Source organism: Haliotis asinina, chromosome 11, assembly GCF_037392515.1.
Source record: "Haliotis asinina isolate JCU_RB_2024 chromosome 11, JCU_Hal_asi_v2, whole genome shotgun sequence".
In the NCBI taxonomy this organism is placed as follows: Eukaryota; Metazoa; Mollusca; class Gastropoda; order Lepetellida; family Haliotidae; genus Haliotis; species Haliotis asinina.
In genome coordinates, this window is record NC_090290.1 from 49,344,037 (window position 1) to 49,360,173 (window position 16,137).

Genomic DNA, 16,137 nt, shown 5'->3' on the forward strand with positions numbered 1-16,137 from the left:
GTTGTAGGTTTGGATCTTTTGTTTTGAACTGGAATAGCCTTCATCTACACAAAATTTGTGGCATTTGTGTCATTTGTGTCCTCGTGAGTGTGAGTTTAAGAATGAGTGAGTCAGTTTGGCGTAAGGTCTCGCTGACCACGTCACGACATGTCAGCATAATGCTGGTGGGAAACCCGAGGGGCGTTGGACAAAACGTCGACATGCAGGGTAAAACTGGACCGTAGCAGTCAATGCGGGAGGCTACTTAATGAAAGGTGTGGTCACGTGCTCTTTGGTCATAATTTCAGTTAATCACTCTATTGGCTACACCGGAATCGACTATCCATCCCGCATATTTTCCTTCTCTCATTCCCTCTTCTCTCTCTTTCTCTCTCCCCTCTCTCAATCTGTCACGCAGACGGACACAAACAGACAATTTTCATATTCATTTTTGTGGGTGTGCGCGCGCGCGCGCGCGCGCGTGCGTGCGTGCGTATGAGGTAGAGAAAGGGAAAGAGGGGAGAGAGATAGGGACGGCGGAGGGAAGCTATGCGGAGTGATATACTGAGGGAAAAGAGGTATCGCATGATAGCACAAATGTTCCCTTTTTTCAGGCTTCTTCACATACTATGCGATACAATGCTTCTGAAGAAATCTGGAAAACAAGAAAGGAACGGTTGTGATCCCTTATTTTTTCCCCTCAGTATATCATTCAGCATAACTTCTTTCCGCCGTCTCACTCGCCCCCCCTCTCTCTCTCCACTCTTTCTCTTTCTCTCCACCACCCAACACGCGCACGCACACGCACACACAACAACAACCCGCCATTTCAACGTTTCTTCATTTATTAGGTCGTGTCAGATGAAAGCTGGGAAAAGCACATTGCATGTCAATGCAGATACTACCCCAGAAAAATGATTGTGGTGCCACGAAACAAACCAAAGATACCGATCTGATTGTTCCAGAAGACATGCTTTGGGCCAGTGACGAGCTAAGGACAGGAATCTCAAGGACACCGACCGTTGGCTGGTGGTTCACAGTATGATTTACGGTTATTGCACATTTGCCATTTAGGAAGACAAGCACAATCTTGATTATACTTTTCTGACGTCGAGCTGTATTGCCGGCAATTTACTTTTCGACCTACAGATGTGAGTGGTTCAGTGAGTTAAGTTTTATACCACTTTCAGCAATATTCCAGCAATATTACGGCAAAGGACAACATAAATGACCTGCACACAACGTACCCATGTGGGGAATCGGGGTGACGTCTCGAGATGGCCATGACTGTCAACCTCCAGTGCCACAACTTTGGTTGTAGTGCACACTGATCCTTGGACTGGATTAATAATAAGAGTTGTATGATTCACAGGGAGTTGGGACTGATAATACGACGTAACCTTGAGACTGACATCCAGTGATCGAGGGAAAAAAGAAGACGCCTCTAAGCAGCCGAGCCAGATATCGGCGTTATGCAAATGTAAGGATAATAGTTCCGTTAGTGCATTATACGTACACATGTTAACATTAGTATATGAGACAGGTGGTGTACTGGACAAAGAAGAATAAACCAATGGAATAACCGAAAAGACAACCACACACCTTGTCCATTTAAGGGCACAATTGCCACGACAACCATGACAGACAGAGTTGTGGAACGTCAAAAGCTGCTGTCAAGAATCTTAATACAGATTCGAAATCATTAATACATTGTTCGTAGCAAATACAAAAATGATATTTTTTCACCAGTTTCACTGGAAGACAACTTCATTTCAAATGAAAGCAAGCACTGCCTGCGGCAAATACAGGTGCCATATTATTTCTAGTATTCGTTATGTTTGATTTAGACATGATCTCTACACAAGGAGTGAGATCCTATTTGGTAGAAGGTGTAACATCTATAACACCATTGGGGTCATAGCCAGACAATGTTTTCGTTTAAAATATCAACTTTCCAGCAATGAGATGCAAGCACCGCCTGCAAGAGATTATGATGACGATGTTGATCACAAACACATTTAAAAGATTATGTTTATGTTTGTTTTTGTATGTTAATTTGATTTGAATTAAACCTGCTCTATTTACATAAAGTAAGACAGATTTGCACGCTCAGGCAGCTGAGAGTGCACGTTTGGTTCATGTGGGTTCAATGGCAGACACTGTATACTTGTGAAAAACACATATTCTACTTGTCCTCCATTTTGTTCGTCTGGGTACAACGTTCGATGTCTTTGAAAGTTGAACTCTTCACACAACAAAAAAACCCCTATAAAACAACATTCTCTTTGTCACATAAATATGTGCTACGGAAAAGCGATCATCACGTTGTCAGTGTGACCTTGGCATACACCCTTGGGCGTTCGTCCAAAAAACTCCACTGTCACTGTGACCTTGCGATACACTGTGAAGGGTCATCAGCATAAAAAACTTCCAAAAGACTGGTAGGGAAGCTCTATAAATATGAAGGAAAGCTGCTTCTTGCATCAACCCATCCTGACTTTCACACAGAACGGTTGTGTTACCAACTCTCTTGCTTCAACCATGAATTCTTCAGTTTTGATTGTGGTCCTTGTCGCCGTCTTTGTGGCAACAGCCTCAGCTCAAGGTAAATATAGATTAGTATCTTAAGTTGTATTGTTGATAACTGATGTAAATACAAAATGAGTTCTGCAATTTGAAAACTGAATTTCTTTCTCTCTTTTCACTGAGTAAAGATATTCTTTAATGATAACCTTCTTTTCTCAACCACTACAATTTCATTTATATGCTGCCCACGCTAATACCAATAGTGATGTTTGTTTTCTGCCATGTTGAAAAGTATTATATCTATTCAAATTTGAGATTTTTTATAGAGTTGTCAATTTATTCGTTTCATTCATTTATTCATTTCCTAAGTTAATCTTAGTTTCTTTGTTTCCTTGTTCTACGTAAAAGAGTGTTAACGAAAGGAAGATTTAATCACCCTCACTCACCGAAAAAATACATATCTGTAATGTTCACGAGCCCTCGAGTATGGATGCAACGTATATTTTAATCTCGCTCACACTCACTTCAAACGTCCCGTTGTGAACACTTGTTTATTTTAGACTGTTACAACCATGCACGGTTGCTGTGATGCATGTGGACTTCAAAGCAATGATAAACCATATCCATAATTATTACCCATAACACCTTCGAGTGATTTGATTGGCTAATGCGTGAGCTTTGACATTACTGGTATCCATAAATATAAACCACTACTCTGTGGTGAAAATACGGATTCTCGTACTATCAGGATTCAAACTCACACTTTGCTAGCCAGGTACCTAACCAACAACACACAAAATCAGTCTTTACTAGAAGCGTCCAACACCTAAAACCGACGTTGTTTATAATTTCCAGTATGTACTTAGCATGCTTGCAGTGATGCATGTGGACTTCAGAGCAAAGATAAACCATATTACTTATCAGTACATTAATACGCCTTCTGTTACAGGACTTGCACAACTCCTGGCCCTGAGTGGAGGTTTGGGTGGCACAGGCAGCACAGGCACTACAGGTGGCACTGGCGGACTGTTTGGCAGCAGTTCAGGTAATCATAAGGGTTCTTTATGAAAACATTGTAATGATTCCCAAAGACAAGGGGAACAAAAGTGCTTGCAAGTGGAATGTCCTCTGCATAGCACATTAACAAAAGCATCAATGTGTCTAAAGCACGCATGCTAGTTACAACTCGCAGGATACTCTTTGCTTGTTTATTTTTTAATACAGCAACATTTCGAAAGAACATCTGATGAATACTTCTAAATACAGCAAAATAAAGTAATGCAGGATAGAATGGTATTAATCCATGTGATGTACTTATATTGAAAACAGAGGTTTAACACCCATCCTCTATATTCATATGCTGATCAGAAAACATAAGGGATCGCTTGAAAGTACAAATGTTCTTTACTTGTTTCTCAGGTTTCTTCGCAAGCTTTGTATCGCATAACGTATGAAGAAACATGGGAAAAATATAGAGGAACACTTGTGCTTTCATGTGATCCCTTATTGCTTTCCCTCAGTATATACTGAGGAATTTAAAAAATCCTCTCCGGGGGCATTAATGTACCATCGATAGCAGATGCTATGTCAAGTCTCGTTTGTTAAAGTAGGAGAGAAAAACAGTCGAACTGTAGCATGAAATGGTTCGTGACATGGAGCAGCTGAAAAACATGTTGTACATCGTATTCATTAATTGGGTTTATCATACTATGTTTCTTTATCCACATCAGTGCAAAGATTTCGGTATAGCGGTGTTATATTTTTTTCGAGCAGTATAGTTAGTTTCATGTATACAATCTAGATACACATAAACCAATTTCTTTATGCATGGGTGAGGTGTTCGGTTTGTTTTCTTTCAATAAGCTGTCAGTATACGATTGTTCTCAAATTATGCTGTTTAACTTATCGCCATCCTCTTGCATCTGACAGGACTCAGCCAGCAGCTGTATCAATGCCGAATCCTGACCCGATTGCTCCACATAGAACTGTGAAGCTGTTCCTGGAGGTCCTGGAAATGATTAAATGGCACTGAATCAACACGGGCTGCCGAAATGGCAAGACTGCATGAAATATTTATAAATAAACAAAGTATTCGTTCGCACCTGCTGTGTTTACCGTCATCATTGCATTACATGGGTCCTGAGCAGGTTATGCCTTCCTAGCAGGGAGATTAATTTACCAGGAAAGGCTAAAATGGTCATGTCCTCATGCAAATTATGCGCATGAGAAGACAACACGCATCCTGTTCTTTGTGACAGATCTTGACAATACAAACACATTCTGACGAGTTGTTTGATTTGAGAAAACATATACATTACTGATAGTGCGATATAAATGTTACTGGAAACAGATAGCTTTGGTGACTGATGTGTATGTTTCGTGAGGCTCCCCTTATCTTCTAAAGGTGTGTAAGGACATATGTGTGATATCACGCACACACACATACACACATACACAAACGTCAAATGGATGCAAAAGAAATGTACTAACTGGCAAAAGAAACGATACTAAGTGGAAATCACTGAAACCTAGAATCATGATGGACATGTCAAGGTCCGAGTCCGGCCAGATGAGGACAGTCACAAGACCACGATGACCTGGCCCTGACCTGAATGTCATCTACACCTTTAATGGGCATTCTAGAAGTTGGTGAGTCAAGAATGAAAGACACAGCTTTATGGATTACAACTTCTTGTTTATTACGTTGGGCGACGTTTCGATGTAGATTCTTACATCGTTTTCAAGCTAAATGTGAATACAACCAAATAATGAGAAGCTTATACACATGATATGTTGTGACAAACAGTGGATTAACATTAACAGCAGTATGTGATAGAGCAAACAAGTGGTACATAATTGGAGGAGGCCAGTAGAGAGGTAAAACAACAATGAGCACTAGTGATGAAGCCAATGAGTGGGATGAGTAGTAACAACAGACACAATTATTAGATAGTCTACGATTTGATCACTTCTTCATAGACCAATGGTATGTAGTATCCTTGGTCTCTATTGATCAAAGGTTTGTGGCGGCGGATTTGGATGGCTTCTAACAGTTTCCTTTTTGTGAAGTCCTGGTTTGGTTGACAGGACTTCGAATTCGTCGAACTTGATGCGATGAGTGGGTAATTTTTGTTGTTGGTCTGGGAGGACCGATTTGCTGTCTGCCTTGGCTGTAGAGGATTTGTGTTGTTTTATGCGGGTGTCAACAGGGCTGGAAGTTTCACTTATATATGAATCGCCACATTCACAGTTGATCTTGTAAATCAATCCTTTTGGGGGATGGATGCTGGAGGGTAGGTTACAGCCATTGGCTTGGAGGATGGTCCTGGGGGTTGGTGAGCCAGAGAAGATGGTGTCGATGCCTGCTTGGTGTTTAAGGAGTCTGCTAATTTGATGGGAGGTCTTGCCAATGTAATAAAGGGTAATTCTAATGGGGGCGGTTTCTTGCTTGGTCAGTTTGGGATTGCCCTGGAGCGTGGTGGAGATGGCCCCCTTGACTAGGTTAGATGGATACTGGTCTACTCGACTTGTTTACTCTATCACATCCGCTGTTTGCCACAACATACCGTGTATATAAGCTTCTCATTATTTGGTTGTATTCACATTTAGCTTGAAAACGATGTAAGAATCTACATTGAAACGTCGCTCAAGGTAATAAACAAGAAGTTGTAATCCATAAAGCTGTATGTTTCATTTTATGTCATCTACAGTGAAAGTCCAGCACGTCCGTGGTGACATCTAGTTTCAAGTCTTGACTGAATCTTAGTCTAGAGTATTTTCTCTTGTTGACTTTTCCGATAATTGTCATGATTGAATTAGAAAAGCAAACTACAAAATAATTACACAAATAAAATAGACTGTTAGATGTGATAAATGTGTTATTGTGAACTTCAGTGAGGGTATCTCGACAGAATTGTGTGAGATTTAAATTCGCGAAAATGAGGTTTAGAGTTATGCAAGAGTTGTCTCCCCTAGACTGCCGTCTGTCGTTTCTTGTTTGTAAGGTAAATATAGGTAGGTAGATATGGTTTTAGGGCGACCTTGGGCCTTAAACGGCCTATATGCGCCCAACACTAAACAAACTGTTATATTTTTGTTCAGTAAAATTACGTCCTACTAACCGTTTCAACGAGGAAGTCTAACACAGCTCTTTGTATGCAAACAACACATTAAATTAACCAAGTATTATGTTGACTGTACAAGTATCTTTGGTTTTGTTCAGGAAAGTTTCTTAAAGAGCCTTACGTGGTTTTTCATGAGGTGGACATTCAGTGAGGTAGTGCTGAACTGTTTGTGGGCAGTGTAAGTTACAGCCTTCACACAGAGGAGATAGGTCTTAACCTAAAATACTTCTATATGCCATTAATCCACAATGTCCTCGCCTCAGGCGAGTTAGAACAACTTCATCTCGGCGACAACGTCGACAAATTTTAAAATGTTTGTAGAATACATACGTTTACCTGTAGTTTCATTGTCGCATTTAGTTATTGACGATGAAATGACAACCCGGTAATCTCTTGGAATGGGCATAATTGATTGGCAATCTGACTGTGGTCTGTTGCAAGCCATCTTGTTTGTGAATATGCTTTTTGAGTTACCCCTTGTTTGTACGGGACGCTTTACATAACTATACATGTCGACGCTAGAACACTCATGCAGTTTGTGAGATTATCCACCCACCTCCCAGTTACTGGTTATTGGTTTGTGGCAGATGAACAATATTTGGCAATTGTGCTTACACATTCTACGTTTGTCTATATGCAATGTTTTGTAGGAGAGGGAAATAATATATTTCTCAATGTAAGCAAATGCATTATGGTACTATCATAATTGTGTTATGCAAAATGCAATAATCTTCAGCCCAAGGTTATTAAATGAACTTCAACTTATGTTATTGTTGCTGTTTCCTTGAAGTAATTAGTTTAAATCATGATGGCATGTAAACTGATGAGCAAAAGAAAGTACACATGTGTAGTTATTGCCGCAATCCGAATTTTTCGTTCTAAAAAACAAAAATGAAGAACACTGATTGTACGCAACCATAATGTTTCATTTGCCGAAATACAACCAAAAACATCTGTACGTGTTTTGCGCGATTGGTTTGTGAAAATGGTCATTATTGTCCTATGCACTAGCAGCAATATTCGTACAGGGGGCATCAAATCTGTTTGTCGTGAAGACTGAACAATCACTTGCTAAAAACTCTCACGAGAAAATGCCAAATTTGGCGTCGCGGCAGCGAGAACGGGCTCCAGGAATGTCACAAATGGGTGCTTCCAAAAAGTTTTGTGGTCATCAGCTGCCACATTATCGGGTCATCGCGTGACAAGACGACTTTGTGCTACTGGCATATGGGCCCACCGATAAAACATGTGCACTGCAGTCTGCTTCAATAGACAGTTTCCATTTCGTTAAAAGGTTCCGTTGCTTATTTTGGAAGAAACAGAACTTGTGTTCTTTCTTTAGCTCGTGAGTTTAGTTTGACCTTCATGATAAATGGGTAACATGTAAGCATGTCTCGAAGCTATACGTGGAACGTGCGTGTTTTGACCAACATGGAATCTCCGTAAATAAAGACACAGGTATTGTACCTTGGATGTGTTACCTTAAACAGGACTTATTCTATTCCCGATACTGATTATCACATGGGACCCTTGGCAGGTTCACGATAGAGGTTAGACTCGTACAAATTTGATCAAACAGACTAACATCTTTACGTGCATTGGCAGTCTGGCACAGACAGAATCCTCCCTCTAGTAACCAACACTGCTTCCTCTTATCCAAAATTTATTAAACACTTTATTTGGTACAGTTTTGGTCAAACTAAGACGAGGACGGGTTGATTTCCAAGGTTTGCTCAATTGTTTACGATATCTTGTTTGTATTACCTGTGAAACACAGTGGAACTTAGATTTAAATGCCACACACTTAACAACAAAAACACTGGTGAAAGTTTGATTTTGTTTTACACAAACATTTTCACTCTTGAAACACTGAGCAGTTTGAAATTTTGGGATGAAAGTCGAACTGTAAATCACTTCACGTGATAAACAATAGACCCAGAAACACAAAGAACTTCTTGGGGTGACTTAAAAGAGTCGTTGAACACTGAAATAGGGTGTAGGGTCAATTAGAGGCAGTCAAATTACTTGCACAGGTGGAACTGTGCAAAACAATTCCTCTCTTTGACGAAGCATGCATACCCCATGCATTTACAATATGGTAGGTACGGATAGTTCCGGTTCTTGCATCGTCCACGCTGTGCAGCCGATTCAGGAAGGTGAGACATTTTGTCCAAACGGACCACTGCAGGTAAAAGACCACATCTTATTCTGCGTGAAGGTGGAAGGCTGAAGTCAGTAGGTCGTCCCGGACACTAAACTGCCAGCTACACGTTCTTGAAATGTACATAGTACACGTGATGATGGGCACCAAGCAGTTTGCAGTGTCTGTGGTAGTGAAGCCATGTATTAACCGATGCACTGTGGAAGGTATGAAACCAGATATACATGTACCATCTCCTTCATTTGATACCGGTTTGTATGGAATTGCAAGGGAATCAGGTCTATCCCACCCATGAATGTGCTGTATTCCTGTACTATCTTAGGACAGGTGACCAAAATGTTCTTCTTCTCTTTCTGGTTGAAGCACTTCACTTCCCTCACTGGGTCCTTCCCAACATACGACGAGACCAGATCGACAGTGCGATTGTCATACCACCTCAACACAACCACACCGGTGTTGAACTCCACTTTAACGCCCATACTGCCACGACTTTCTTTCTTCAGAATTTCTTCTCTACTTTCAGCTGACACCTTTCAGCCTGTTCATCCTCACTGTCCCAGCGCAAGGATTCCTCCCTTGTTGAGCTTCTTCACAACCTTTCTGTTCTTCTTCGGGGTGACATCAAGCTCATTTTCAGACTCACTTCCAGATGTTGGAACATACTCATCCTGTTTGAGTTATGGATCTCACGTTTACCAAACTTGTCTTATCCAAACTTAAATTGGAAATTTATGCACGTCTCTAGATGTTATTGGTTAATGGTATTTTTTTCTCATGAGGTAAGAAATCATATTTAAAGTGTTTTGGGAATATGTATGAGATTCCTTCGCCTGCCAATATTTGACATGCGTGTGCGTGTGCGTGTGCGTGTGCGTGTGCGTGTGCGTGAGTGCTTAAATAAAAACATTGTTTCTTACTTTATAACATATAACTAAAAACGTCTATAGCACAGATACTTTGGAAGTCAACATAAAATAATCCTTTGTTAAGCAGACGAAGCGAGTCTTGCAAAATATATGTCAGAGTCACGAAAGTCACAAATCTATATTCTCGGTAAACTATATGGTGAATTATACGTTTCTATATTCTATCTACAAAACCGGGCATAGGTGAATGTGCTCATTTTGTCCAGGCAAATCATGGCTCAAAGAACTTGAAGCTCCTACCTTGTCAAAACCTTTACCTATCTTAGAGAACAGAATGTTAAAACAAATTTGCCTGGAACTTAATGCCCCTATTTTGTCACGACACACACGGTATAACGACACGGCCAGTATAGCATTTCCTGCTAAACTGGTCGACCTGCATGAGAGACATATCCTGTTCAGGACCATGCAAACATGTAATGCAATAATGAAGAGTAAACAGCGGGTATTAACAAATACTTTGTTTATTGGTAAACATTTGATTTTGTGCAATTTCAGCAACCCGTGTAAAATCGGCGTCATTTTAGCCTTTCCAGAACGTCCAGGAACAGCTTCACAGTTCTATCTGGAGCAGTCGGGTCAGGATTTGGCATTGATACAGTTGCTGGCTGAGTCCTGTCAAATGCAAGACGATGCTGATCAGTTAAACAGCATAATTTGAGAACAATCGTATATTGGCAGCTTCTGGAAAAGGAAAAACACGAAGCATATGTCTGAGCACAAGATAAAGTACATAATTACAGCACCCACATTGCTGGAGTATTGCTGAACTCATTCATCACCTCACCCATATGGACTAAATCATCCGTGTTGTGTGTGTAAATACATGTATAGGTAGAAAATTTGCTAACGGCAGTGTCGAAGACACCAAACGTACTGGATTGCTGTTGGAGCTAAATTACAAGCAAATATTGGAAAAGACCTTCTGTGGCACCTTTCTTGGGAATAGTCATTGGTATCCTAATATGCTTAACAATAGCATATTATGCTTAACAATAGCATCAATAACAGGTGCTTGCGAATTGGTTCACGCGCCATGCTTCAGCAGATGGGTGTATACTGAGCTACAAAAGAAACACACTTTTGTGTCTTCTATTTAAAAAGTTGCGTTTCTTTTGCTGTACAGTGTATCATTACGATGTAAAATTATTCTCTGTAATAGGTAGATTCGTCAGTTATTTTCAATGCATATTAATAGAGCTTGTATGTGAAGAAACTAACCATCCAACTAGAAATAAATACAGCACTGACATATGGACATCTTTGCTAATTTTATCAATCATATCCTGTATTTAGTGACATGAAGGACATGAAGTAGCACACAAATATTGAAATTGAAAAGTAGAATTCGATGTGTAACACTTTTCACAGCAGGCCTATGTTATCAGCTATTTGATACTATTGCGATTGCTCAGTCAAATCCTTTGACCAACGACACCTGACCTAACATCTGCTATGTTTGACATAGATATTTCTCGAAATGTGATTATTTCAGTGTTCTTGATATATGGAAGTAAAGGGTTAATGAGAATCTAAATAATCTAACAACATGAATATGAATAGATATTAGAGATAACCAGGTAATTCTTTACTGCATTACTGTTATTTAAAGGTAATCATCAAACGCTCGCGTCAGTTGCTGTTTTATATAAGAAAACAGCTAGAAATATCATGCGATTTATACACATGGTTTGTTTGGTTTTAATATCATGTTTAACATGGCACGTACATTAGATTTAATTTCTTTGCAAACAGATTTATTGTTTTCATAAAGAACCCTATTAATTACCTGAACTGCTGCCAAAGAGTCCGCTTGTGCCACCTGTAGTACCAGTACTACCTGTGCTACCCAAACCTCCACTCAGGGCCAGGAGTTGTGCAAGTCCTGTAACAGATACGAGATTTCAATGTACTGGGTGAGTGGTATGGTTTGATATTGCTTTGAAATTCACATACATCACAGCGTGCATACTAAGTATTGGACAAAAGCGATGTAAGTTAGAGACTTTGTGCTTCTCTGATTATGATTGAGTATGTGTGCTGCTGGTTAGGTGCCTGGTCTTACCGAATAGGCTTAATCTCAAACTGTTTCACACGTTAGATGAACACGGTTCATGTGAGGCAAGGGGTCAGGGTCGATATGAGCATAGACAATGAAGGAACTAAACGACACATCGGAAATCAATACATATGGTGTACGATGAGCCACTGTGATTAAATGCTACTTTCATAAAAAACTCATGCACAATAAAAAAGACAATTATGAGATAAGAGTTATTTAACGAATACATTCATAACTCAGTAAAACAATTTGAATATATAAACGTCGACATTGTACCAAATCAAGCTTGTCAGTGTAATGAACTTTTACAGATATGACGTTGATCTTGAAAGCATTGACGTGTACAACCCTGGTATACCTTGGTGTCATGATAAAATACATGTCAAACGTTTCACTGACATCTGCCCCTCCTTTTATCTAAACTGAAGATCGTTCTATAAATGCTGAGAGCGGTGGGGTAGCCTAGCGGTTAAAGTGTTGGCTCGTCAAACCGAAATCACGGTTCGATTCTCAGCATACGTACACTGTTTGAAGGACATTTTTTAGTGTCTACCGTGAAATTGCTGGGAAATTGCTAAACAGCGTAAAATGCTAAAACTAAACCTACACAGTATAAATATTAACCTAATTGATCTGATGTTGCAGTAGTATTTGTATCACTGTGAAATTGTAAAGTCTGCATTTAGTTCAGTTATTAACAATACAACTTGAAATATTAATGTATAATTACCTTGAGCTGACGCTGTTGCGACAAAGACGACGACAAGGACCACAATCAAAACTGAAGAATTCATGGTTGCAGTAAGAGGGTTGGCAACACAACCGTTCTGTATGAAAGTCAGCATGGACTGATGCAAGAAGCAGCTTTCCTTCATATTTATAGAGGCTCCACCACAGTATCCAGTCGTTTTGGATAGTTTATGCTGATGACTCTCACAGTGTATCACAAGGTCACAACGACAAAGCCTTCAGTGGTAATCTCTTTGCGATGACACCTGACTTCCAGACAAAGAGAAAATACGATGATCGCGCCTAAAGTGTGAAGGGTTCATATCCCCTAGACGTGAGACGTTGTCCTTAGGCGACGCCATCATTAAGGATAAGTAGATCATTTGTATCTCATAGTGCCGAACGTTGAACTCGTATGACCAAAGAGGACATATTCAGTTGGAATAGCATGTAGCGAGTCTTCCTTACTTTGGCTGAAAGTATGTTTATGTTGAGCATGTTTAAATCCAATAAATCATTCCAAAAAACAATAATACTCCACTTCAAGGAATATAAGTTCACATGAGTGAACAATAAGGTTATCGTATTTCCCTGCATCTCATTTTATATTTAGAATGAAAACTTTGCTTTACACTCTGTTGCAACTGAAAACAATCATCGACACATGCAATCGCGCGGTCCAAATCTCATTCCCGTATCAAGCATGTAGCCTCCTAACAACCATTTTTTGCTGGGTTTATTTTTCTCACCATCAAAGATGAATGAATAATTACTTTTGTCCAACAACATCCTGACTGTACAGATGGTTTGTTTGAATGTACAGTCATGTATATTATTTGTAGCGAACCACCTAGGTGTGTGAGGATGACGTTCTTGAAAGCCATTTAGACATTGGACGATCGTGAACACATGACACGTTTGATTGATAATAACTTTCTATTTTTCTATTACTGCCCATTCTTTATAACAACGTTTCAGAGCTAATTCGTGCCCCTTCGTCAGATTCATACACCCGAAACACGTAAGGAGTTAAAATACTATCTAGAATTACATCGCTACAAATCTTCTGTCTTCATTTCTATCTAATACCTTATATATACTCATTGCATGACGGACAATATATTTTCACACCAATGCGTGTAAGTTTTCTAGGTTCTTCAGCTTGAACACACAAACAAGAACGCAAGCAAGAACAATGACAACCATGGCGGATGAAGGGGACAAGAGTTACATGATTTAACTTGAAGATATCAAAATGTTGAAGGCGGGAGAGGTTTGTTTGGCGTTTATGGGAAACACTGAAAAGAGGCTCTCTCTGGTATGTCCCACTGACCACTGAAGGAAGTTCGATTCGAGTAAAACTTCATAACGTTCCTTTCCATTGTAACAGTATTTGTGTAAATGCGTGAGGCACTGTTTACACAGTCTTAATGTGCTTTGCCGTGCTTGTTTTTTTTGTCTATGTAAGCATTACACACATTACAGACATCGTTTTGCCTCCAAACTAGCTGTACTCTTTTTATGACACATACTTAGTCAAATATGCATGTTACATTTTGCCTGTCTGCCTTGTACATGCAAGGAGAAAATGAATTTAAACTCATGCAAACGAACTGCTGTGCGAGGGTCAATAAAAGTTTGTTTGAATTAAGAAATTCTTATAAACGTTTTATTAGCCACACCAATATCAGTCTAACCATTGACGCGGACATTTTCCACAAAACTCGAACCTGAACTCAACGAGAAATACCCTGCCAACTAACACCTTCTTCAAGCAAGATGTCACCACGAACGGGCTGTACTCTTACAATAGATGACACACAGGTCAGGGCTACAGGTCAGGGCTGGGTCGTCGTGGTCTTGCCAGTGTCCTCAACTGACCGGACAGAGGCCTTGATATGCCCATCATTATGAAGGTGCGTCCCACACGGTCACGGGATTCGGAGAGCTATTGCTGAGTCATTCTTAATCTTTGCCCTCCAATGCTAGGCTGCCCTGGCGATTTACTAGTAGGCATGTTCATTGAAAATGTCAATGTCATTGGATTTGTGGAGGTTAGACAACTCTCTCTCTTTATTTCTCTCACACGTACACGCACGCACACACACACACACACACACACACACACACACACACACACACACACACACACACACACACACACACACACACACACACACGCACGCACACATTTCATTTTGACTTTGTCATTCATTGGAATTATGTTGTTGTAACATCAATGGCATCATTTGTGTCATGGCCAGAATTGTTTCTGTATTATATTTGAAATTAATAAAAACCTTTACCCAAAGAGTCATCGACTGTGCGAATCAAAACTGTTTTTCTGAATTCTGTTTTTATTCATTCGTTAAAACTGTATATAATCATGAGTTGCATATTAAGAACCGAAAATGCAGAAGGTCTTAACTCCTATTTGGAGCAAGTTTTAATCGTATAATTAGAAGATGAGACACGTGCATTTTAACAATGTCCATTATATAATAAACCCGGTACAGAATTAACTATCCCTTTACAATGTAACATGCCACAGGATAATTTTAACATTTCCTGAATTCAGTTGATACAAATACATTGATTACATGAAGTAAATACCTCTATATTACAAGTTGGACCCATCTTTTACAATTATAACGTATTTAAGCATGTCTTTCTATATGTATTTTTGGCCATCAAAACAATGTAGATAATGATGAAACAGATTATGTGTCCTGCAATGCATGTTTTACCTGCAAAGAATACGATGAAGTTAATTACAAAAAAATATATGCTGATTTAAACTATAGTATGTTATATCTTCTATTCGCACAGAGTAAGACATATTCTGTACAAGTAATAGCAAAGGAAAGTGTCCTCTTGGTTCATGTGGGTTCAACGACAAGCACAACAAGCTTACAAGATACATCCTTAATGGTTGGGCAACCTAAGGACAACGTTTGATGTTTCGTTGATCGTTTCACACAACAAACGCCAATCGTCTCATAAATATGGAAAGATATTCATATTGATAGTCATATTGACGTTGACATATAGCGCCAAGGCCGTTCAACCGCACTTTGTCACTGTGACCTTGTGATACCCACTGACGACCATCAGCGTAAAGAAAGGATTGTTTGGGTGGTAGAACCTCTATAAATATGAAGGAAAGTTGCTTCTTGCATCAACCCATTCTGACGTTCACACAGAACGGTTGTGTTACCAACTCTCTTACTTCAACCATGAATTCTTCTCTTTTGATTGTGGTCCTTGTCTCTGTGTTTGTCGCAACAGCGTCAGCTCAAGGTAATTATATATCAGTATTTCAGTCTGTATTGTCATTCAGTCACTCTCTCACCCGACCACTCACTCACTCACTCACTCACCCGACCACTCACGCACTCACTCCATATTCGTTTAGGTATAGATTAATGTATAGACGTGTGATGGCACAATGGTGTTTGGTCCTTCAACTGCAATGTCTCTGTTCCCATCTCCGATCATGACCCTTTGCCTGACATGAACCCTCGTGTTGTCTTCATCTAACATGTGAAACAATTTGAGATTAAACTTATTCGGCAAGACCAGGCACCAAACCAACATCACACATACTCAATCATAATCGGAGGAGCACAA